The 23,600-nt window shown below is 44.3% G+C and overlaps 1 long non-coding RNA gene across 6 annotated transcripts in view; it reads left to right on the top strand.

Annotated features, from left to right (window-relative positions):
- LOC143818317 (uncharacterized) overlaps window positions 1-23,600 on the top strand; it is a 122,291-nt gene that overhangs the window by 15,003 nt on the left and 83,688 nt on the right. For all 6 annotated transcript variants that reach the window (XR_013224458.1, XR_013224455.1, XR_013224456.1 and 3 more), the window contains exon 2: window positions 20,831-20,947. This is a non-coding gene — a long non-coding RNA (uncharacterized LOC143818317). The remainder of the gene's footprint in view (window positions 1-20,830; window positions 20,948-23,600) is intronic.

Raw genomic sequence — 23,600 nt, 5'->3', positions numbered from 1 at the left:
GCGCAAGTCCGGCCGGTCCAATGGCACCTCCAGAGTCCTCTTCACAGGTGGAAATCGGTGCCTTCCTTCTTAGCGCTATGTGTTGTAGTCCTCCCCTGCTGTGCTTACGGAAAGTACCCCACAACTGTTGTGTCTGTTTCTTAAGTTCCCTCACAACTCGATTAAATGATGTTCTTCTAATCGTCCGTCCCTCCCTGATGTTACGGTTAGAACGGCACCCGTTTGTCGGGTAGGCCTGGAGTTCTTCCGGGACCCTAGAGACGCCCCTCTCCCGCAATTGCCTCCCAAGACTTCATAGGTGATATGTGTTAGACAGCCCGCCTTAAACTGACTGTCCTGCCGCTGTTTAGAGTATTGCTTGAAGCTGAATGTTATAATACTCCCTCGGCGTTCCGGCCACCGGTAGTGCGCCTCAGTAGGGTGTTGCTTCGGTCTTACAGCACGACCCCTGCTGGAATTCTCCTATCGCTTGATCTCGTTTCTCACTCAGCACAATCTATCTCGCTTCTAGTCCTTTCTTGAATCCCGCAGCTTCCCGGAGCTGGCGCGGACCCGTTAGGTTCTTTCCAATGCCAAGCCTCTGTCAGGATCCCACCCCTGACAGAGACCCTACTGTCTCTTCCTCCACAACACCCTCTGCCACTGAGTGTTGCTTCGTCCAATCCAGTCAGCTTTCTGATCTAACTTCCTGCCTGACCCCCAGTTTACCCACTATGGTGGGGAGTGGCCTAATGAATAGAACCCTTAGCTCCCCCCCGGAGGCCCGGCTGTGAAATGTATTGGTGTCTGTGATACCTGATCAGATGAACTCCTTCAGTGCCATCGGACGCACCATGGCTCCCCATAGTGGCGGAGCCACAGTACTGCAACGACCAGGACTCTGGGGCGCTGCACTCCCCCCTGGTTAAACACAGTACTCCGGGACTGGGAAGAAAACAACAATACAAGTTAGCAAAAAAGACATACAATTTTTGTTGAGTGTAATAACAATAAGCATATTTAAACAGGCTTCCCTTTATGGGAGGTGAGGACACTTGAACGTTACAAACATGGTTAACATTATAAATTACAGGCTATAAATAACTCCTGTTACCCAACCGGGTATTCTACTAAGTGCAAACATTATTGAACAATAATTTAACTTTGCCTTTAAGGATATACACTCTTAGTCCATTAAAGACCTTCCTATAGTCACATTATAAGGTACTTCAACTTTTTTCATTCTCCTTCTTTAAATCTGCAGGACCGCCTGTCCTATCGGCACCAGACCTACTGCCTCTCCTTTCAGTTACAGGACCGCCCCGTTCAGCCAGGGCCTACTGCCTTTTCAACTACTATACACAGTATAGAACATAACTTTTCTTTCAGTTCGAGAACACTGAGCCGGCTCTACTTGGCTCCTATAAGGACTCACCCACTAACCCTTACAGGTTCACTTTCTGTCCTTAGTAACACATTACTAACTTTCGATGGGGAACGCAGGGTTTACCTTCTACTCCCCCCCCCCCTTTTCTTATCAACATTATCAACTATCTTCTTTTCATTTAACCAGTTAAACACATATAACTTTTCTCAGGTAAACATTATCATCGTTTTCTTCCATTGACATTATTGCTACCGATCTTAAAGCAATATCACCATTTACGTGCATCAAATGAACATCCCCTTTAAGAGAGGACCAAGTCTCTGTGAGGTAGCACATCTTCGCAAGCTACCAGTCCATACTCAGCAAAGGTTCCAGTGCGGTATCTTCGCAAAGAGTCCTTGTTTAAGTAAAACCAGTAGGGAGCGCCTTTAATAAGGTGCAAACTATGTACAACGAAGTTCTGATCATGCACTGTTCATGATTTCTCAGTTTTTAAAACTTGTGCAAAAACTCCCGGCAAAAAGGCAAACAAACCAATAGGGATCCATAAAAAGGGGTTAACCCTGAGCGGGTTGTAGCAGAAAAGAGTTAACTATTTACAGTTAAGAGGAACAGTAAAACCTTACTGTGGTGAAGCGGAAGGTGGTCTCCTATCCGGTCTCACCAGGCCAACAGATCGCTCGGGTGAGCCAGGGCGCCGTTCCGGTCCCAGCAGTGATAAAATCCCTCGCGGGGAGGTCCTCCTTACTGGCAGGCGCACACGTCCCTCCAGGGTATGGCGAGGCTGGGCTTCTCGTGGTTCCGCGGGGCCGGGCTCTGCTGCTTTCCCCACTGGATCATCCCCTTCTGGTGTTCCGGCAGCGGCCTGGAGGGCAATGCATCGCTGCACGCCTCGCGCCATCCAGCCAGCCTCTCCCGTAGCCCTCCTCCATCGGGTGTAGGTGACGGCATCACCTGGCTCCAGATCGCGAGCGATCCTCCCGCTACAAGGCTCCACCTCCTCCCGGTCTACGTGGACCTGTATCGGCTCCCCGATCTCCTGGATCACTCCCCTTCCATACTGAGGATTAAAGGCCACCACAACACCCCAGTGCGATGGCGGAATCTCCGGAGCACTTACCAAGTCAACCTGCTCTGCAGGCTGGGGCCGGCTCCGCCAGGTTGCCATCAGACGCCGTAAATGTTCGGCGTCCGGCATGATCTTCAGGCCCGGCGTTTGTAGCGTGCCCTCAGCCGCGGTCAGGTGGGAAGCAACAGGAGACAATCTGATCTCTGTGGGCTGGCCTAGCCGGGTAAATACGCTGACATCGGCCTTCAGCCGGCGGGCTAGCTGTCAGGCCTCGGCTGCAGCCACACATTCTTCAGACAGCGGCAGAGGGGGTCGGCCCATCGATGGCCCTGTGAGGGTCAGATCCCGCAGCGTTGGCGTTTCTGGGGCTATCTCAGGCTGTGCCGCCTCAGGCCGAGCCGGGTCAGCCCCGCGTGGGGCTCTTGGTGCCGCCATCTTTTCCTCCTTTTCCGCGTCTTCTTCCCGCGGCCTCTTCCGTGGGCGGCCCCGTCCCCATGGTCTCCACCCTCCGACCAGGATCAGGAGGCGGACCTCGGCTATTGACGGGCACGTCCTCAGAACACAGAAATATTTAGACTGGGCGGCCATTACTGTTCGCGCTCTCCAGCTTGCCTACGCCCCCTCCACGCCCCTCTTCTCTCCCTGCGCTCTCCTCAGCGCTGCAATGGCGGTGGATTTTGGCGGCAACTGGCGCAACACAGTCCTTGCAATTACTTACAGTCCAAGCACAACAAATCACAGTTCCAAGGCACACATGACCTGATTCTTCAGGCTTTAAGTAGATCCTGTTCGTGACGCCAAGTTGGAGCGCCCCCACACCGCCGCAGGGCCGAGGGGTACCCGGAGCCGGGCCTCTGAGTCTCAGTTCTGGGGTTGTCACGGTGGCTAGACCCGGTCCGTGGCCCTGTCTGTCAGTGGGGGACGTCCGGTGCAATAAGTGGTGTTGTAACGGTGCAGTTGTGGGGTGCAGGTCGTGGTAAATAACGAGGACACCAGGTTGCAGTCTCTTTACCTCTTTACTGGAGATCTCTGAGTCCTCAGTCCAGAGTACGGCTCACCAGGCTGCGCAAGTCCGGCCGGTCCAATGGCACCTCCAGAGTCCTCTTCACAGGTGGAAATCGGTGCCTTCCTTCTTAGCGCTATGTGTTGTAGTCCTCCCCTGCTGTGCTTACGGAAAGTACCCCACAACTGTTGTGTCTGTTTCTTAAGTTCCCTCACAACTCGATTAAATGATGTTCTTCTAATCGTCCGTCCCTCCCTGATGTTACGGTTAGAACGGCACCCGTTTGTCGGGTAGGCCTGGAGTTCTTCTGGGACCCTAGAGACGCCCCTCTCCCGCAATTGCCTCCCAAGACTTCATAGGTGATATGTGTTAGACAGCCCGCCTTAAACTGACTGTCCTGCCGCTGTTTAGAGTATTGCTTGAAGCTGAATGTTATAATACTCCCTCGGCGTTCCGGCCACCGGTAGTGCGCCTCAGTAGGGTGTTGCTTCGGTCTTACAGCACGACCCCTGCTGGAATTCTCCTATCGCTTGATCTCGTTTCTCACTCAGCACAATCTATCTTGCTTCTAGTCCTTTCTTGAATCCCGCCGCTTCCCGGAGCTGGCGCGGACCCGTTACGTTCTTTCCAATGCCAAGCCTCTGTCAGGATCCCACCCCTGACAGAGACCCTACTGTCTCTTCCTCCACAACACCCTCTGCCACTGAGTGTTGCTTCGTCCAATCCAGTCAGCTTTCTGATCTAACTTCCTGCCTGACCCCCAGTTTACCCACTATGGTGGGGAGTGGCCTAATGAATAGAACCCTTAGCTCCCCCCGGAGGCCCGGCTGTGAAATGTATTGGTGTCTGTGATACCTGATCAGATGAACTCCTTCAGTGCCATCGGACGCACCATGGCTCCCCATAGTGGCGGAGCCACAGTACTGCAACGACCAGGACTCTGGGGCGCTGCACTAACCTCTTGAGAATGCAGACAATTTTGTGTTAAAAGGGTTCTTCAGGCATGAAACACTTTTTAAAAAAAGGAAGAAATTCATGATTTATTCTGTATTTTTCATTTTTGTTTCATGTTAAAAATAATTGTGTATATTTTATGTCTTATTACCTTTGTTAAAACGGTTTTCTAACCCTAATTTTGAATTTCAGAACGTCTGTGGGCTGCCATTAGGTTCATTCTAAAATTGCCCCCAACTACCCTACTCTTATTTTTGTTAGGTCCACTCTTCTGTTTTCTTCCTTGATTTTTTTTGTACTTTTTGGGAGGGAAGCTTCCTGTCTGCTTTTTCCACCATTTCCAAGTTGTATAGCATTGCCAATTCCGCCAGGATTACTCTGGCTAGCTGTTTTATTCTTGAGCTTGTGCATTGGAATAGCTGTTTTAGGACGCCATCTTGACTATCGTTGCCTTTCTAGTCGTCCTGCTGTTTCAATGATCGGGATGTTACTAGTGACATCAGCATAATTGAAAGGTTCAACCAGATTGAGACAAATTACTTGTTGTGTGCATGCACCAGCCATGAATCACAGGACATTTCCTGTTATTGCAAGATGAAGATTGCTCAGAGATTGGAATGTCAGTGAAAGTAGAAAAATTCTGTTTAGCAATGGTCACATGTTATGCAGACAGTAAATACATTAGACAATGTATCCTTCACACAGTATAGGATTTATATAAGGATTATTGAAATATTCTGGAAAACATCTTTAAGTAAAACAAGTTTAGATTTTTGGAGAATTTTTTTTTAAGTTAGTGTGCACTTTTTCCAAACCTTTAATTAAACTTATTTTTTTGTCCCACTTAGGGGGCAATTACTATTTTAACTTTTATTCTATAATGTATTGGAATGTAAAATTAATGTCGATACAATTTGTTAGCCAACTAGGACCCATAGCAACTGTGATCATGGAGGTCACTAATTTAGCAAAAGAAGAGAAGAACGGAGTCTGTCACCCCACAAAACTCAAATTAAACCATTTATACATTCATGTGGTTAACAGCACCTTCATTTTTTTCATAGACTGTACAATATCTTCAGAAATAAATTGAAATGTACACATTTTTAATTAGTGGTCCAAAATAATACAAGAATAAAACAATGATTTTCAACTTACAGAATTAACAGCATGTGCAGCAATAAAGGTACCCCTAATTAATACTTGGTTGCACACCATTTGGTATTGATGACGGCCTCCAAATGTTTCTTGTAGCCATCTGTAAGCTTCTTGCACTTCTCAGCTGGTATTTTCTCCCACTCTTCTTTTGCAGTTTGTTCAAGCTCTTGAATGTTTGCAGTGTTCTTTTACCCAATGGCAGATTTCAATTCACCCCAAAGTTTTTCAATGGGATTTGGGTCAGGAATCAATGATCTGTGCTTGGGTGTGTCTTGATAGAGGACCCATGATCTTCGACTCAAACCAAGTTTTCTTACACTAGGTAGGGCATTTCAATCTAAAATGTCTTGATAATTCTCTGATTCTCTGGGATATGGTCAAGGCCTCCAGTACAAGACACAGCAAAGCAGCCCCACAGCATTATGGATCCTCCATCATGCTTAACTGTTGGTACGTTTTTTTTTTCCTTATAAGCTTCATTGTACCATCTGTAAACAAACTGTATCTTTGCATTGCCAAAAAGCTCTATTTTTGTTTCATCTGTCCAAAGAATATTTTTCCAGAAGGATTGTGGATTGTCTAGGTACTCTTTGGCAAAGATCAGTTGTTCCTTTTTATGTATTTTATTCAGTAATGGTTTCATCCTTGGCATTCACCCATAAAGCTCTGCTTGGTTTATTATGCGGCGTATAGTTCTTATTTATACCATGACCCCAGAATGTTCCAGGTTCCTTCTTTGGATGTTTGACATGGTGTTTTTTTTCCACCATTCGCATCACCCTTCAAAGACATCTCTTATCAATTTTCCTCTTTCCCCCACTTCCAGGGAGGTTCTTGATGGTTCCATGTTTGGCAATCTTCTTAATAACATTGTGCACTGTTGAAAATGGGATACTAAAGGTACCTTCACACGAAACGACTTTGTAACGATATCGCTAGCGATCCGTGACGTTGCAGTGTCCTCGCTAGCGATATCGTTTAGTTTGACACGCAGCAGCGATCAGGATCCTGCTGTGATGTCGCTGGTCGCTGAATAAAGTCCAGAACTTTATTTGGTCGTCCGATCGCCGTGTATCGTTGTGTTTGAAAGCAAAAGCAACGATACCAGCGATGTTTTACACTGGTAACCAGGGTAAACATCGGGTTACCAAGCGCAGGGCCGCGCTTAGTAACCCGATGTTTACCCTGGTTACCAGCGTAAAAGTAAAAAAAACAAACAGTACATACTCACCTGCGCGTCCCCCAGCGTCTGCTTCCTGACACTTACTGAGCGCCGGCCCTAAAGTGAAAGTGAAAGCACAGCGGTGACGTCACCGCTGTGCTGTTAGGGCCGGAGCTCAGTCAGTGTCAGGAAGCAGACGCCGGGGGACGCGAATGTGAGTATGTACTGTTTGTTTTTTTTACTTTTACGCTGGTAACCAGGGTAAACATCGGGTTACTAAGCGCGGCCCTGCGCTTAGCAACCCGATGTTTACCCTGGTTACCCGGGGACCTCGGCATCGTTGGTCGCTGGAGAGCGGTCTGTGTGACAGCTCCCCAGCGATCAAACAGCGACGCTGCAGCGATCGGCATCGTTGTCGCTATCGCTGCAGCGTCGCTTCGTGTGAAGGTACCTTAAGGTCTTTGGAGATGACCTTATACCCTTTAGAAGTCTTGTGTTTGATAATAATAGCAGTTCTGATGTCCCCACACAGTTCCTTTGTCTTCACCATTGTGACAAAGGAACATGGCTTACCATGTGGCTTTTTAAAACACTGAAGTCATCATTAAATGGCTAATTCATGTCACATGGGCACCGACAATTTGTGATTTACCATAGGCGAGACAAAATATGTTTCCATACTAATTTAATGTAAAGGGTGCCAATACCAGTGTCACAGCAAGCTTTAGATTTTTCTATTTTTTTCCTCCCATTATTTTTTGTTTTAAATTATTGTTTATCATTTGCTCTTTTGTATATAACACGAGTGCTCTATTTAAAAAAACTGTTTCACTTGATTCATTTTTTCCAGGAGATATTCCACATTATGTACTTAAACTTCATGGGTGTCAATAACGATGAACAGGACTGTATAAAGTTGTACTTGTAGTGTAGATTTTATTCTCTTTTACCTAAAAAGTGCTTTGTTGGATATGTAAATGAGGGGTCCTTGGTGTACACATGGCGCTGCTAATTGCTCAGTGCACCATCCTGCTACCTCAATCAAATCTTCCGCACCTCTCCTTGTGTTGATTGACAGCACTTGCTTTGGAGTGCTGCCTGAATTGAATCCTCAGTCCTGCACAAACTGATGCTGCAGGAGCTAAGAGCGCACACAGTGTTAGTGCCTAGAGGTACATCCTTGCCCCCTCTCCTGTCTGCCTCAGCTACTCATTGCCCACAAGATCACACCGAAGTGGGTGGCTGATGTGAAGAGGGGTGAAAGCATGCTCTGACACTGCAACTGTCACTGTGCATGTGCTCTCATCACTTCTTTTGTCAGCATCGGCCGCTACCGTGTGAGTCAGTGTGCAGTAATCGGTACCTGCAGACAGAAGAGGGATGAGAGCACACTGACACTATACAAGCTCTCAGCTCCGGCAGGGTCAGTGTGTGCTGAGCTGAGTATTCAATTAAGGTAGTTCTCCAAGTTAAGCACTGCCCATCAAATTAAGGAGAGATGCAGAGGATTGGAAATGAGAAGGCATTGAGTTACATTTTATGTAAAATGGAATAAGTAAAATCTACACTTCAGGTATCATTTTTACATGGGTTAAGTTGACTATATGGATGTATAAATGGTTTAATTTGAGTTTTGGGGGTGATAGACTCCCTGTTACATTTCATATGCTAAATCAGGGACCCATATGATTACAGTTGCTATGGCAGATAAGCGGTTAACCAAAAATATTGGCTTTAGTTTTACATTCCAATGCATTATAGAAAAAAAGTTAAAATATTTATTGACCCCTAATAAGTAAAATCTACATATTTTATAGGGGCTAAGACCCCTATATGAATGTATACATTATTTAATTTGAGTTTTGGGGGTGATAGACTCCCTTGAAATGGCAAGGATGGAAGTTATCTGTCATCCTGGCTCTAGCATCAGTATTTCTGTTGACATTCACAGCTCCTAATTGCAATGGTGCAAGGACAGCTCTTAAGTACCAAGGGGGAAATAAGTATTTGATCCTTTGCTGATTTTGTAAGTTTGCACATTACGCCGCAAAGGTTTAAAATATTGCAGTGCCCGCAAGTTCCCTCTGCTCAAGAAGACACATGTGCATGCCCGTCTGAAGTTTGCCAATGAACACCTGGATGTTTCTGTGAGTGATTGGGAGAAGGTACTGTGGTCAGATGAGACAAAAATTGAGCTCTTTGGCATTAACTCAACTCGCTGTGTTTGGAGGAAGAGAAATGCTGCCTATGACCCAAAGAACACCATCCGCACTGTCAAGCATGGAGGTGGAAACAATATGCCTTGGGGGTGTTTCTCTGCTAAGGTCACAGGACCACTTCACTGCATCAATGGGAGAATGGATGGAGCATTGTACTGTAAAATCCTGAGTAACAACCTCCTTCCCTTCACCAGGACATTAAAAATGTGTCGTGGCTGGGTCTTCCAGCAAGACAGTGACCCAAAACATACAGCCAAGGCAACAAAGGAGTGGCTCAAAAAGAAGCACATTAAGGTCATGGAGTGGCCTAGCCAGTCTCCAGACCTTAATCCCATTGAAAACTTATGGAGGAAGTTGAAGCTCCATGTTGCCAAGCGATAGCCTCAAAATCTTAATGATTTAGAGATGATCTGCAAAGAAGAGTGGGACAAAATTCCTCCTGACATGTGCGCAAACTTCATCACCAACTACAAAAAACATCTGACTGCTGTTCTTGCCAACAAGGGTTTTGCCACCAAGTATTAAGTCTTGTTTGACAGAGGGATCAAATACTTATTTCTCACTGCAAAACACAAATAAATTTATATAATTTATACAATGTGATTTTCTGGATTTTATTTTTGATATTCTATCTCTCAATGTTAAAATTAACCTACCCTTAAAATTATAGACTGTTCATGTCTTTGTCAGTGGGCAAACTTACAAAATCAGCAAGGGATCAAATAATTATTTCCCCCACTGTATATATGTGAATTATATCTGCTAGTACTTTAGCATTTTTACAGCCTTATATTAGGTATGTGTTTTCTTTGTATAACCTCAGTGCTGTAAGGTTTACATTATGCTGAAATATTTGTACTCCTGCTATGTGACATAGAAGGCCAGAGTTACACCATGAAAATGTAGATTTCTACCATTTCTCAGCTTCACATCACTACTCAGACCTGCAAATTAATTTAGCACAATCCAAAGCATGTCCCCACTCTGCCACATCAGGGCAGGTTAGAGGGCAGTGGATGTGGGATGATACATCAGACATGTGAGGGCAGGATTCTTTACGTTCTACTTTCTCTAATTAGAGGAAGCTGTGGAGTCTTGAAAATGTATCGGCGCTTAGCAGTTTAATGCTGGAAGGCACACAATAAGTAAGGGATAAAAGGATCTGGGACTGAAGTTACTTTCTTAGTCTGACACATCACTGCTTGGGAATCCATTGACACAGTTTAGGATACAGCTGTTGGGGTGCATTTGGAATACATAATGTATTGCTGCTCTAAAATATACAGGACCAAGCTAACAAAATCTAGGAGCAGAAGGCACAGTGGACACAAGAGATTTTCACTAGAGCGCAGTATATGGCTCCAAATATCCGACATGAAAACAAAGCATCATGTTAGAATGTGAGATATTCCCAGAGTCAAATGGGGATATAGTAATCTTTTTATTTCACACTCATGCTAGTTATGCACATGGTGGAATAATGTGATACTATCTGCCTGGGAACCTAGTGGGATAAGACGCCAGAATGCTAGATAAGGTATGCACCTGCACTAGACTAGTAGAAATATTTAAAGGGAAAAATGTAAAGCTGATACATGCTATGTGATCTTAGCTAGGTATGATTGACTCTGACACACATCAGAAAAACATACTTTAAAAGCAGGGGATGAAGTCCCATAGGAGCCTAGTTGGATAAGTGGATCCTTCATTGCTTCTCCCTACCTGCGGTCCTTGGGTGACAAGAATCTCCCTGTATACACTAAGTATCAATACAAAGGTGACATCAACCCCACAACTATTACCCCACTTGCCACCCCTACAGGTGGGCCTTCTCTTCGGTGGCTGAGTGCTGATGTTTTTAGCCGGGGGGGGGGGGCAATATCCATAGCCCCTTCCTAGGCTATTAATATCAGCCCACAGCTGTCTGCATAGCCTTTGCTGGTTATTAATTATAGGGGAAAACCACATTATTTTTTTTAGGTCCCCCATTTCAATAGCCAGTAAAGGCTAAGTATACAGCTGTCAGCTGATATTAATAGCCTGGGAAGCTCCATGGGTATTACCCCCTTCCCAGGCTATAAACATCTGCCCCCAGTTGCTGGCTTTACCTCTGCTGGTTCGGAAAATTGTGCTGGAGCCCACGCCATTTTTTTTCCAATAAATAATCGTTTATTAATTAAATACATGTCCAGTAATTTGCACACACACTGTACTAATTGTATTTGTCACTGATATTTATATTTCTACCTATTCTATATGTATTTACTGAATGCAATCCATCTCTTCTATCCTGTCGGCTCCTGCAGTGATTTTACAGAAGGCGGCAGATGAATTACTGGCTTTTATTCCATCTATCTTTCAGTTCAATATAAATACACATACATATGTGTGTGTTACTGACATGTATATACTGTATATGTATTCTATGTGTATATTTCTATTCTATCTATTCTATTCTAACCTGTCAGTGTGATTTTACTGTACACCGCACATGAATTACCGGCTTTTCAAAGGACACTGGTGCGTAAAAAATGGACAGCACTCGCATGGTGTGAGTGCTGTGCATTTTTTTTTTCGCATTCATTGACTTGCATTGGCAAATCTCGTCCGATTTCAGCTGAGAAAAAAATTGCAGATGAGATGTAATTCATTGAATAACATTGGTGAGTGCAATCTGATTTTTTCTCGGATTGCACCTGTCCGTTTTTCTCGCAAATGGGTATGAGCCCTAAAAGGTGCAATATTCTCCTTTATATAGTTCTCCACTCACAAAATTAGTGAAATAAAAAAATAAAAAAAATAAAAAAAATAAATAAATATACATATATATATATATATATATATATATATATATATATATGTATATATATACTGTATATACACACACATGTATGAGAGAAAGAAAGAACAGGTACACCCACATTTAATTCTGTAGTATAGGACATAATAACTTACACGATCTTAAAATTAGGTAAGTACTGTATCATTATGTAACAAATACTGGGCCAAAATGCAAAAAAGTAGTGTTTCAAAAATTAAGTGAACCTCTTACTGCTTCCATACAAATCAAGACGGTAAGTAGCAGCCAGGAGCTGCTAATCAAATGCCCTTCACTAATTGTTCATCACCAAGTGTGATACAGTGCACTGTCAGTCAGTTTGTAACACTACAAAGCCTCTTGCCCTGCATAGCAATACATGCAGCCGCACACTCCGCTCCAAATTGAAGGCGGCAATGCCAGGTGTTAACATGAGAGACTCGGCCGTATTTCTCGCATGTGTGATCCTGGCCTTACACTGAGGTTTCCTAGGATTAAACTCTTTAAAGGGAACCTGTCAGCAGGTTTGGCCGATATAAGATGTGGCCACCGCCTTTCAGGGCTTATTTTATGTAGATAAGCCCCAATCCGACCTTAAAGATCAGAAAAATAAGTTTTATTATACTCACCTGGGGGGAGGTTTTGTCCGATGGGTGTCGCAAGTCCAGCGCCTCCCATCTTCTTACGATCGCCGCCCTCGTGCTTCTTCATCGCTCCCCAGCATCGCGCTCCTTCGCAGGCATACTAATCTGCCCTGTTGAGTAAAGTACTGCAGTACTTTCCTCTGCCCTCAACAGGGCATATAAGTATGCCTGTGCAGGAGCGCCGATGCAGGGGAGCGATGAAGAAGTAGGCGGGCGGCATCGCAAGAAGATGGGAGGTGCCGGACTTGGACCTGTGACACCCATCGGACCGAACTGCACAGGACCGCCTCCCGGGTGAGTATAATAAAAGTTATTTTTCTTATCTTGCAGGTCGGATCGGGGGCTTATCTACAGCATTAAAGAATACTGCAGATAAGCCCTAAAAGGTGGTGGCTGCATCTTATAGCGGCCAAAACAGGTGACAGGTGCACTTTAACGCATCCTTAGTAATTTTAAAATGAGCTCCCCACAGAAGTGGATTCGTATAGTAACCCAGTAGGAACAAACAGCCTGTTTAATAACACAATGCATTGACAAACTTTTCATGTTTATTTTGAAATGAATGCCTTTTAGTTATATGTGAACATACAGACTCTTTTTTGCAGAACACTGACTCAAATTGACAGTGTCACTGTCAGAGGTAACATTATTCTGCTGTGCTTGAGACAAGTCAGATGCAATAGAGGCTGTAACACCCTCCATTTCAAACCCACTAGTTTGTTTCTCATAGGCAAAGTAGGCCAAATGTGTACTGCGTTTGGTAGTGCTACTGCAGGACGGCTAGTGGTCTTAGGCCGGTGTCACACTAGCGAGTTTTACGGATATAAGAGCGCAGAAAATACGTCCGTAAAACTCTCCAAACAAACGGCACAATTATTCTCAATGGGTCTGGTCCTATCAGCCGTATATTACGGATCCGTATTATACGGCTTTCTACGGCCGTACAAAATCACAGCATGCTGCGTTTGTCAGCGTATTGCGCAAATAATACACCAATGAAAGTCTATGGGGGCGAGAAAAATACGGATTCCACATGGACCAGCAGTGTGACTTGCGAGAAATACGCAGCGGTGTTAGTGAAAAGCCGGTAATTCAATTGCCGGCTTTTCATTTCTCCTTCCCAAACCCGACATGATATGAGACATGGTTTACATACAGTAAACCATCTCATATCCCCTTTTTTTTTGCATATTCCACACTACTAATGTTAGTAGTGTGTATGTGCAAAATTTGGTTGCTGTAGCTGCTAAAATAAAGGGTTAAATGGCGGAAAAAATTGGCGTGGGCTCCTGCGCAATTTTCTCCGCCAGAATGGTAAAGCCAGTGACTGAGGGCAGATATTAATAGCCTAGAGAGGGTGCATGGTTATTGGCCCCCCCTGGCTACAAACATCTGCCCCCAGCCACCCCAGAAAAGGCACATCTGGAAGATGTGCCTATTCTGGCACTTGGCCACTCTCTTCCCACTCCCGTGTAGCGGTGGGATATGGGGTAATGAAGGGTTAATGCCACCTTGCTATTGTAAGGTGACATTAAGCCAGGTTAATAATGGAGAGGCATCAATTATGTCACTATCCATTATTAATCCAATTGTATGAAAGGGTTAAAAAACACACACATTATTAAAAATTATTTTAATGAAATAAACACACCGGTTGTTTTAATATTTTATTGCTCTCTCAATCCACCTGAAGACCCTCGCTTGGCAAAATAATAAACCCACAATATACATACCATCCGAGGATCTGTCAGGTCCCATGATGTAAATCCTTCTGAAGGGGTTAAATCAATTTACAGGCAGGAGCTGCGCTAAAGCACTCGCTCGGGCCTGTAAACCCCGGGTGCTGAAAGGAAAGCTGGGTGATCTGTACTTACCTTGAGTCACGGTGAGGCGCCCTCTGCTGGATGTCCTCATGAACTGGAGCCTTGGAAAAGTTCCCACGCTCGAGGTCATATGAGTTCATCCACCAGAGGGCGCATCACCGCAACTCAAGGTAAGTACAGATCACCCAGCTTTCCTTTCAGCACCCGGGGATTACAGGCACGAGCGAGTGCTTTACCGCAGCTCCTGCCTGTAAATTGATTTAACCCCTTCAGAAGGATTTACATCGTGGGACCTGACAGATCCTCGGATGGTATGTATATTGTGGGTTTATTATTTTGCCAAGCGAGGGTCTTCAGGTGGATTGAGAGAGCAATAAAATATTAAAACAACCGGTGTGTTTATTTCATTAAAATAATTTTTAATAATGTGTGTGTTTTTTAACCCTTTCAGACAATTGGATTAATAATGGCTAGGTGTCATAATTGACGCCTCTCCATTATTAATCTGGCTTAATGTCACCTTACAATAGCAAGGTGACATTAACCCTTCATTACTCCATATCCCACCGCTACACGGGAGTGGGAAGAGAGTGGCCAAGTGCCAGAATAGGCGCATCTTCCAGATGTGCCTTTTCTGGGGTGGCTGGGGGAAGATGTTTGTAGCCAGGGGGGGCCAATAACCATGGACCCTCTCTAGGCTATTAATATCTGCCCTCAGTCACTGGCTTTACCATTCTGGCGGAGAAAATTGCGCGGGAGCCCACGCCAATTTTTTCCGCCATTTAACCCTTTATTTTAGCAGCTACAGCAACCAAATTTTGCACATACACACTACTAACATTAGTAGTGTGGAATATGCAAAAAAAAGGGGGATATGAGATGGTTTACTGTATGTAAACCATGTCTCATATCCTGTCGGGTTTGGGAAGGAGAAATGAGAAGCCGGCAATTGAATTACCGGCTTTTCACATATATCGCGCTGAATTAAATATAAATACAGAATATATATATATGTGTCTCAATGACATATATATATATATACTGTATATATGTTTTAACGGACATTTGAGCACATAAATCCATTAGATGTCGGTTTTGCAAGCCTGCGAGAAAATATCGCAGTACGGATGCCATACGGATTACATACGGAGGATGCCATGCGCAAAGTACGCTGACACACCCTGCCTACGGATGACATACGGACCACTATTTTGGGAACATTTCTCCGTATTACGGCCGTATTACGGCCGTAAAAAATGGACCGTATTGTCTTACGCTGAGTGTGACGCCGGCCTTAGTAGTTCTGCTGGTGCTAGAGGCTCCGACATACTGAACTATAATTCTTTTTTCTTTTACCCAACTAGTCTTTTGCCATTGCCATTTTTTCTTTTACTACACATTTTGTAAAACACTGTCATTTACTTTTAACAATCTTTTCAACCCCAATTAATAAACCCTTGCCAAAAAGGACATAACAAATAATGCAAGTTAGAAAGGTACAAACAGAAAGCTAAATGTGGCAGTAAGCCACATCATAGGTGTGGTGTGTATTAGACTTGAGCAAATTTGTTCGGGTTCCCGCTTATTCAGCAAGCTATAGCGCTTACCGAATAAGCTGCAGAGGAAACACGGATATATGGAGCACACCGGTTGATCAGCTGATCGGTGCCGCAGCTGCATGTGTCGCGGCTGTGTCTCTGTCACAGCACATGCATAGACAGCCTGTGTGTTGGGCTCTCCATGCATGCGTTGTGACTGTCACACAGCTGCGGCGCCGAACAGCTGATTATCGTGAGTGCTCCGTGTTCCCGAGGCAGCTATTTGGTAATGATAATAGCTATTTGGATAAGGACTTAGCCGAAGCTAATCGCTCATTCCTAATTATTAAATGTCTCCATTTTTTAAACATTATTTCTAAATCTCCTAACAAAAGTCAATTATCTTTCCAAAAATGACCAGAAAAGAAATACTGCAAGGCATTAGCAGAAGTCATGTCAGCCTTCAACAGCTGATGGAGTCTTCTACAATATGTAAAACAAAAGGTGGGCATACTTTGAGAAACTCCATTTAGGCTACTTTCACACATCAGGTTTTTTGCATCAGGCACAATCCAGCAAATGTTGGAAAAAACGGATCCGGCGCAGATTGTGAAAAAGTGATCCGTTTTTTGATGGATCTGACTAGCATATCCAGATAATTGGCTAAAAAAAATTTGGAGCATGCGCAGTTTAAAAAAACGGATTCCGGCGCCGGAATCCTTCATTTTCCGGATCCGACACCATTCGGCTCCCATAGGCTTCCATTCTAGCAAACAGCCGGAAGCACTGGATCTGGCGCCTCCAGTTTTTTTGCCGGAGACAAAAAACGTTGCTATAGACGTTCTTTTCCAGAAACCAGAAACGGCAGATTTGCCAGATCTGGTGAAAACCGGACGAAACGCAAGGTCATCCGGCGCAATCCGCCACTAATTCAAGTCTATGGGAAAAAAACAGATCCAGAGGCAACATTCGCCGGATCCGGTTTTTTGAAAATTAGCCGGATTGAGCCTGACGGCAAAAACCTGATGTGTGAAAGTAGCCTTACCTACAGATATAGTGGTAATTTGCAGTTAAATACTTACCGGCTCATTCTCCCTGTAGCTGCTCGCTTCCAATCATTGGGATGGTTTAAGTTATCACAATGAGTTTTTGGTGAGTTTTTGATGCTATGTATTTTTGTTGCACCAAAATGCTGCGTATTAGGACTGTTTCACACGTCAGTGGCTCCGGTACGTGTGGTGACAGTTTCCTCACGTACCGGAGACACTGACACACGTAGACACATTAAAATCAATGTGTCTCTGCAGATGTCAGTGATTTTTCGCGGATCGTGTGTCCGTGTGCAAAACACGGAGACATGTCCACGGTTCTCCGGCAGCATGGTCCGCAAAATGTCCTGCACACGGAGAACAGTGTGCACTCTCCTCTGTGTGCACCCCATAGGGGTGGAGCCGCATATTCATCCCTGTAATGAGCAGTACCACGTGACCGCTCACACAGGACAAGCTGCCGGAGCAGAGAGGAGACATCGCGGGAGCTGGGTGAGTATTTTAATGCAAACGGGCGGGCGCACAGGGGGTGGGAGGCGGGAGGTGACCCCGAACTTTATTCTTAACAAAAAAAATTAAAAAAACCTTGATTTTTCATTCCTTCTCTCCAGCGAATGCTGCTGGGGAGAGGCAATGAATGCTGGCTTCAGCACCAAAAGCAGGGGACAGCGCTTAACTCTAGCACTGTCTCCTGCACAGTCCGTGTGGTACTCAGTCGGCACACGGGCAGCACACGGCTGCCGCACGTGTGCCACACTGATGTGCCATGTGAGCACACAGACACATGGACATGGATAACTCCGGTACCGATTTCTCCGGTACCGGAATTATCTGGACGTGTGAGACTGGCCTTACAGTTACTTAAAAGGGGATTGGATTTATTGAAATCTCACGTCCATTGTGCTTTTTTTATGCAGCAGTGTTAACAGATCTGCGGTTGCAGTTTTAAATCAGCAGAATGTCAATTTCATTTGTGGGTAAGATGAGTTTTATGTGTAGACTTTTCCCATAGACTTGCATTAGATGCGGAAAATCCACAGATAAAAAACACAAAACAACACATGCAATATGCACATGATGGTATCAATAAAGTATCAAGAGTTAATAACCGCTGTTTTAAAAATGCGATAAAAATGAATGTAAAAAAAAATGTCACTCAAAAACACACTGAAAAAACTGCAAGTAGCCTAATTTATCTATTAGGTGCAGTAATGCTGCAGAAAATCGGCAACATCAAAAACTAACTAAATACTCATCACGGAAACATAGCTTCAGGCTATGTTCACATGCAGAATTGTTGCTGTGTATTTTTCTTCAGAAGCCAAGACCTGCTCTCTTGTTAGTAAAAATGCTGTGATCAAAATGCCCCTTTTTCTGTTATGTATTTTTTGCTGTTTTTTTCAAGGTGTCTTTGATACTTTTTTGCAGTGGTTTTAGGTGCGGATTACATACGTGCTTTGTCTACAGTGCATGTTAAGCAAAGTTAGTTTTATTCACCAAAAACGCTTAAAAAAATGCAGTGAAAAACGCTGTTACAGTTTTTTGCATCACCTTTTCACTTTCTCATTGCTGTCTATGGTTGAAAAAAAATGGAGCAAAAGTGCTGAAAGCATTAGCATGTTGTAGATTTAAAAAAGTCAGCAATTTTCCAATTTAGTCACAAAAAAACAAGCGTGCGCATGAGATTTCAGAAATCTCATTGCTTTCGCTGGTACTGTAAAAAGCAGTTTTTCATTTGCAAAAAAAAATTAAAGCAGCAGAAACGCAATGTGTGAACATAGCCTTAACCCCTTCCTTTTATGTGGGCTCCAGCGGTGAGCCCACATCTTTCCCAGCACATATCAGCTGTTTTGAACAGCTGACATGTGCCTGGAATAGCCGCGGGTGGAATCGCGATCCACCCATGGCTATTAACCTGTTAAATGCCGCTGTCAGCGGTTGACAGCGGCATTTAACAAGCGCTTCTGGCAATTGCGCCGGAAATCCGCCCACTGGTGACCCGCGTCACGTGATTGAAGGTCTCCGGTGTGTTGGCATGGTCTCCTGGAGACCTCTATGATTGTCAGTACTGGTTTGCTGTGAGCGCCACCCAGTGGTCGGTGCTCATAGCAAGTGAGCATTCCTGCTACAGTACATACAGGCTATCTGATCACTGTCTGTATGTAGCAGAACTGATCAGATTATGGCAGCTTCTAGTCTCCCACGGAGACTATTGAAGCAAGCCAAAAGTAAAAAAAAAATGTTTTAAAAAATATTAAAAAAATAAAAATATAAAAAGTTCAAATCACCCCCCTTTTGCCCCATTCAAAATAAAACAATAAAAAATGAAACATACACATATGTATTTGGTTTTGCCGCGCTCAGAATTGCCCAATCTATCAATAAAAAAAGGATTAACCTGATCGCTAAACGGCGCAGCAAGAAAAAAGTTAAAACTTTTACGTTTTTTTTATTGCCATGACATTGCATTGGAATGCAAAAACGGGCGATCAAAAGATCATATCTGCACCAAAATGATATCATTAAAAATATCAGCTCGGCCTGCAAAACATAAGCCCTCACACAACCCGAGATCACAAAAAATGGAGATGCTACGGGTATCGGAAAATGGCACAATTTTTTTTTTTACAAAGTTTGGAATTTTTTTCAATACTTAGATAAAAAAGAACCTAGACATGTTTGGTATCTATGAACTTGTAATGACTAGTGTTGAGCGATACCGTCCGATATTTGAAAGTATCGGTATCGGAAAGTATCGGCCGATACCGGCAAAGTATCGGATCCAATCCGATACCGATACCCGATACCAATACAAGTCAATGGGACTCAAGTATCGGACGGTATCCCTGATGGTTCCCAGGGTCTGAAGGAGAGGAAACTCTCCTTCAGGCCCTGGGAACCATATTAATGTGTAAAATAAAGAATTAAAATAAAAAATATTGCTATACTCACCTCTCCGAGGGAACCGGCAGCGTTGTTTGCTTAAAATGCGCGCTTTTCCTTCCTTCCGTGACATCACGGCTTCTGATTGGTCGCGTGCCGCCCATGTGGCCGCGACGCGACCAATCACAGCAAGCCGTGACGTAATTTTCAGGTCCTTCTAGGCCTTCAGTATTTTAAAATTACGTTCCGGCTTTGTGATTGGTCGCGTCGCGGTCACATGGGCGACGCGACCAATCACAAGCCGTGACGTCACGGGAGGCAGGAGACGTGCGCATTTTAAAATGCGCGCGTGTCCAGCCTCCCGTGACGTCACAGCTTGTGATTGGTCGCGTCGCCATGTTGGCCGCGACGCAACCAATCACAGAAAGCCGTGACGTAATTTCAGGTCCTTCAGTATTTTAAAATTACGTTCCGGCTTTGTGATTGGTTGCGTCGCGGCCAACATGGCGACGCGACCAATCACAAGCCGTGACGTCACGGGAGGCTGGACACGCGCGCATTTTAAAATGCGCGCGTCTCTTGCCTCCCGTGACGTCACGGCTTGTGATTGGTCGCATCGCCCATGTGACCGCGACGCGACCAATCACAAAGCCGGAACGTAATTTTAAAATACTGAATGCCTAGAAGGACCTGAAAATTACGTCACGGCTTGCTGTGATTGGTCGCGTCGCGGCCACAAGGGCGGCACGCGACCAATCAGAAGCCGTGACGTCACGGAAGGAAGGAAAAGCGCGCATTTTAAGCAAACAACGCTGCCGGTTCCCTCGGTGAGGTCCAGGCTGCGTCGGAGAGGTGAGTATAGCAATATTTTTTATTTTAATTCTTTATTTTACACATTAATGTTGTTTCGATACCGATACCCGATACCACAAAAGTATCGGATCTCGGTATCGGAATTCCGATACAGCAAATATCGGCCGATACCCGATACTTGCGGTATTGGAATGCTCAACACTAGTAATGACCTGGAGAATCATAATGGCAGGTCAGTTTTACCATTTAGTGAACCTAGTAAAAAAACAAGTATTAGACTGCACTTTTTTTGCAATTTCATAGCACTTGGATTTTTTTTCCTGTTTTCTAGTACACGACATGGTAAAATCAATGATGTTGTTCAAAAGTACCACTCGTCCTGCAAAAAAGAAGCCCTCACGCGGCCATATTGACAGAAAAATAAAAAAGTTATGACACTGGGAAAAAGGTGAGTGAAAAGCAAAAACGTAAAACCGAGAAAAGCTTTGGGGGTTAAGGGGTTAAAGTGACGATTTTGCTTTGTTTTTTTTCTGTATAAATGCCAAGTTTTACAGTACCAACAAAGTGAGTGAGACTTATAAAATTCCATGCAGATGCTGGTTGTCTATTTCTTGTCTATTTTGAGCTCATGGGCATTTTTTGACATCTGCAGGATGTTATTTCTTTCAGTATTTTTACAGTGTTGTTCACCCATGGAATAACGCAAATAAAAATGGCCCGAAAATGCAGCAAAAACACACATTTTTACACAGTATTTTTCATGACAACAGCCTATTTTTTGATTCAGAAAAAACACACTGCAAAAATGCTTCATATAAATGGTTCCTTAGGTCGGGGTCACACTTGCGAGTGCAATGCAAGAAGCTCACGCTAGTCTCTCACATCAATACCCGGCACTGCCGTGGCACTCGGGACTGGAGTGTTCAGCTACATAGAAATACATGCAGCTGCACACTCCGGTTCCGAGTGCCTGCATTGATGTGAGAGACTTGTGCCAGTTTCTCGCATTGCACTTGCAAATTTGACCCCGGCCTCAGGGTATGTGCACACGGTGCGGATTCGTGTGCGGATTTTTCCGCACTGTTTTTGTAAAATCCACAGGTAAAACGCACTGCGGATTACCTGCAGATTACCTGCGGATTTACTGCGGATTTCCTGCAGTTTTTGTGCGGATTCCACCTGCGGTTTTACACCTGTGGATTCCTATTGCGGAGCAGGCGTAAACCGCTGCGGAATCCGCAGAAAAAAATGACATGCTGCAGAAAATACAATGCAGTATTTCAGTGCGGTATTTTCCGCAGCATGTGCACTGCGGATTTCGTTTTCCATACGTTTACATGGTACTGTACAACGCATGGAAAACTGCAGCGGATCCGCAGCAAAATCCACAACGTGTGCACATAGCCTTAAGCCACGTTCCAACAATGAGCTTTTGGTGAGTTTTTCATGTTGCAGATTTTCCGCACCGTTAGGTAAATTAGGTTACTTGCGTTTTTATTGCATTTTTGACATTGCATTTTTGTATCTTTTTAATATGTCATATTTTAAACAAACCTGATTTCTTTTTGTTACTTCCTAGCATTTGGCTTTGACAAAACTTTATTCATTCAGTTATGTGTGGATTACATTTGTTTTTGATGCTTTTCTGCTGCCGAAACAAACTAAAAACTCATGTGCATTTTTTGCCTGCAAATTATCCTCATTTAATGCAAGTCTATGGGAAAAACATGCACAGAAAACTCAGTGTCCCTGCAAGAGAGATTGCCATGTTGCGGATTTGAAATCCAAACCATAGGTCAATTTACACTGAGTAAAAAAGAAGTGCAGTGGCCATGAAATCTCTATAAATCCCATCTACTTTGATGGAACTATAAGGCCGGGGTCACACTTGCGTGTGCAGTGCGAAAAACTCTCGCGAGTCTCTGGCATTAATACCTGGCACTGCCGCCGGCACTTGGGACCAGAGCGTTCAGCTGCATGTATTTCTATCCAGCCGCACGCTCCGGTCCTAAGTGTCGGCGGCAGTGCCGGGTATTGATGCGAGTTTCTTGCATTGCACACGCAAGTGTGACCCTGGCCTAAGAGTCTGCGTTTTTGACGCAGCAAAAACATGCAGCATCAAAAACTCACCAAAAGCTTATCGTGGGAGCATAGCCTAAGGCCACGTGCACAGGTTCAGTATTTGTTGAGTGAAACAGTCAGACGAAAAGTATAATAGAAACACGTCATCATTTCTGTGTTTATCACCCACCCCTGGTTTTGTTTTTTAAAGGGAACCTATCACCTGAATTTGGCGGGACCAGTTTTGGGTCATATGGGTGGGGTTTTCGGGAGTTTGATTCACCCTTTCCTTACCCGCTGGCTGCATGCTGGCCGCAATATTGGATTGAAGTTCATTCTCTGTCCTCCATAGTACACGCCTGTGTAAGGCAAGATTGCCTTGCGCAGGCGTGTACTCCGGAGGACAGAGATTGAACTTCAATCCAATATTGTGGCCAGCATGCAGCCAGCGGGTAAGGAAAGGGTGAATCAAACACCCGAAAACCCCGCCCCTATGACCCCAAACTGGTCCCGCCAAATTCAGGTGATAGATTCCCTTTAAATTCTGAGGTAAAAAACTCACCAAACACAATGTGTGCATGTGGCCTTAGGTCAAAACTTATGCTGATTATCTTTGTAGTGTAGATTGTGAGCCCTCGCTGGCAGGGTCCTCTCTCCTCCTGTACCAGTTGTGACTTGTATTGTTCAAGATTATTGTACTTGTTTTTATTATGTATACCCCTCCTCACATGTAAAGCTCCATGGAATAAATAATAATAATAATAATAATAATAAAAAATAATAATAATAATAGTGGTCGCTTTTTATTACATAAATCTCCAAATTCACTCCCTAGGTTCAGAGTTAGATAATAAAATTCTCTCTGCCAGCAGTGCCAGTATGAGGAGCATATGAGTTGCCTGCACTGTTATGGTGCTCAGTGTATAAGTGTATGAAGAAGACAGCAGAGGAGATTACTCGCTGCATAAGAGAAAAACAAAGCTCCTACTAACATAAAGACATATTAAAAAAAAAGAAATCAGCAAATAGGTTGAAATTAG

Source organism: Ranitomeya variabilis, chromosome 3 (genome assembly GCF_051348905.1).
Source record: "Ranitomeya variabilis isolate aRanVar5 chromosome 3, aRanVar5.hap1, whole genome shotgun sequence".
NCBI lineage: Eukaryota > Metazoa > Chordata > Amphibia > Anura > Dendrobatidae > Ranitomeya > Ranitomeya variabilis.
This window is presented reverse-complemented; position numbering and strand designations above follow the sequence as displayed.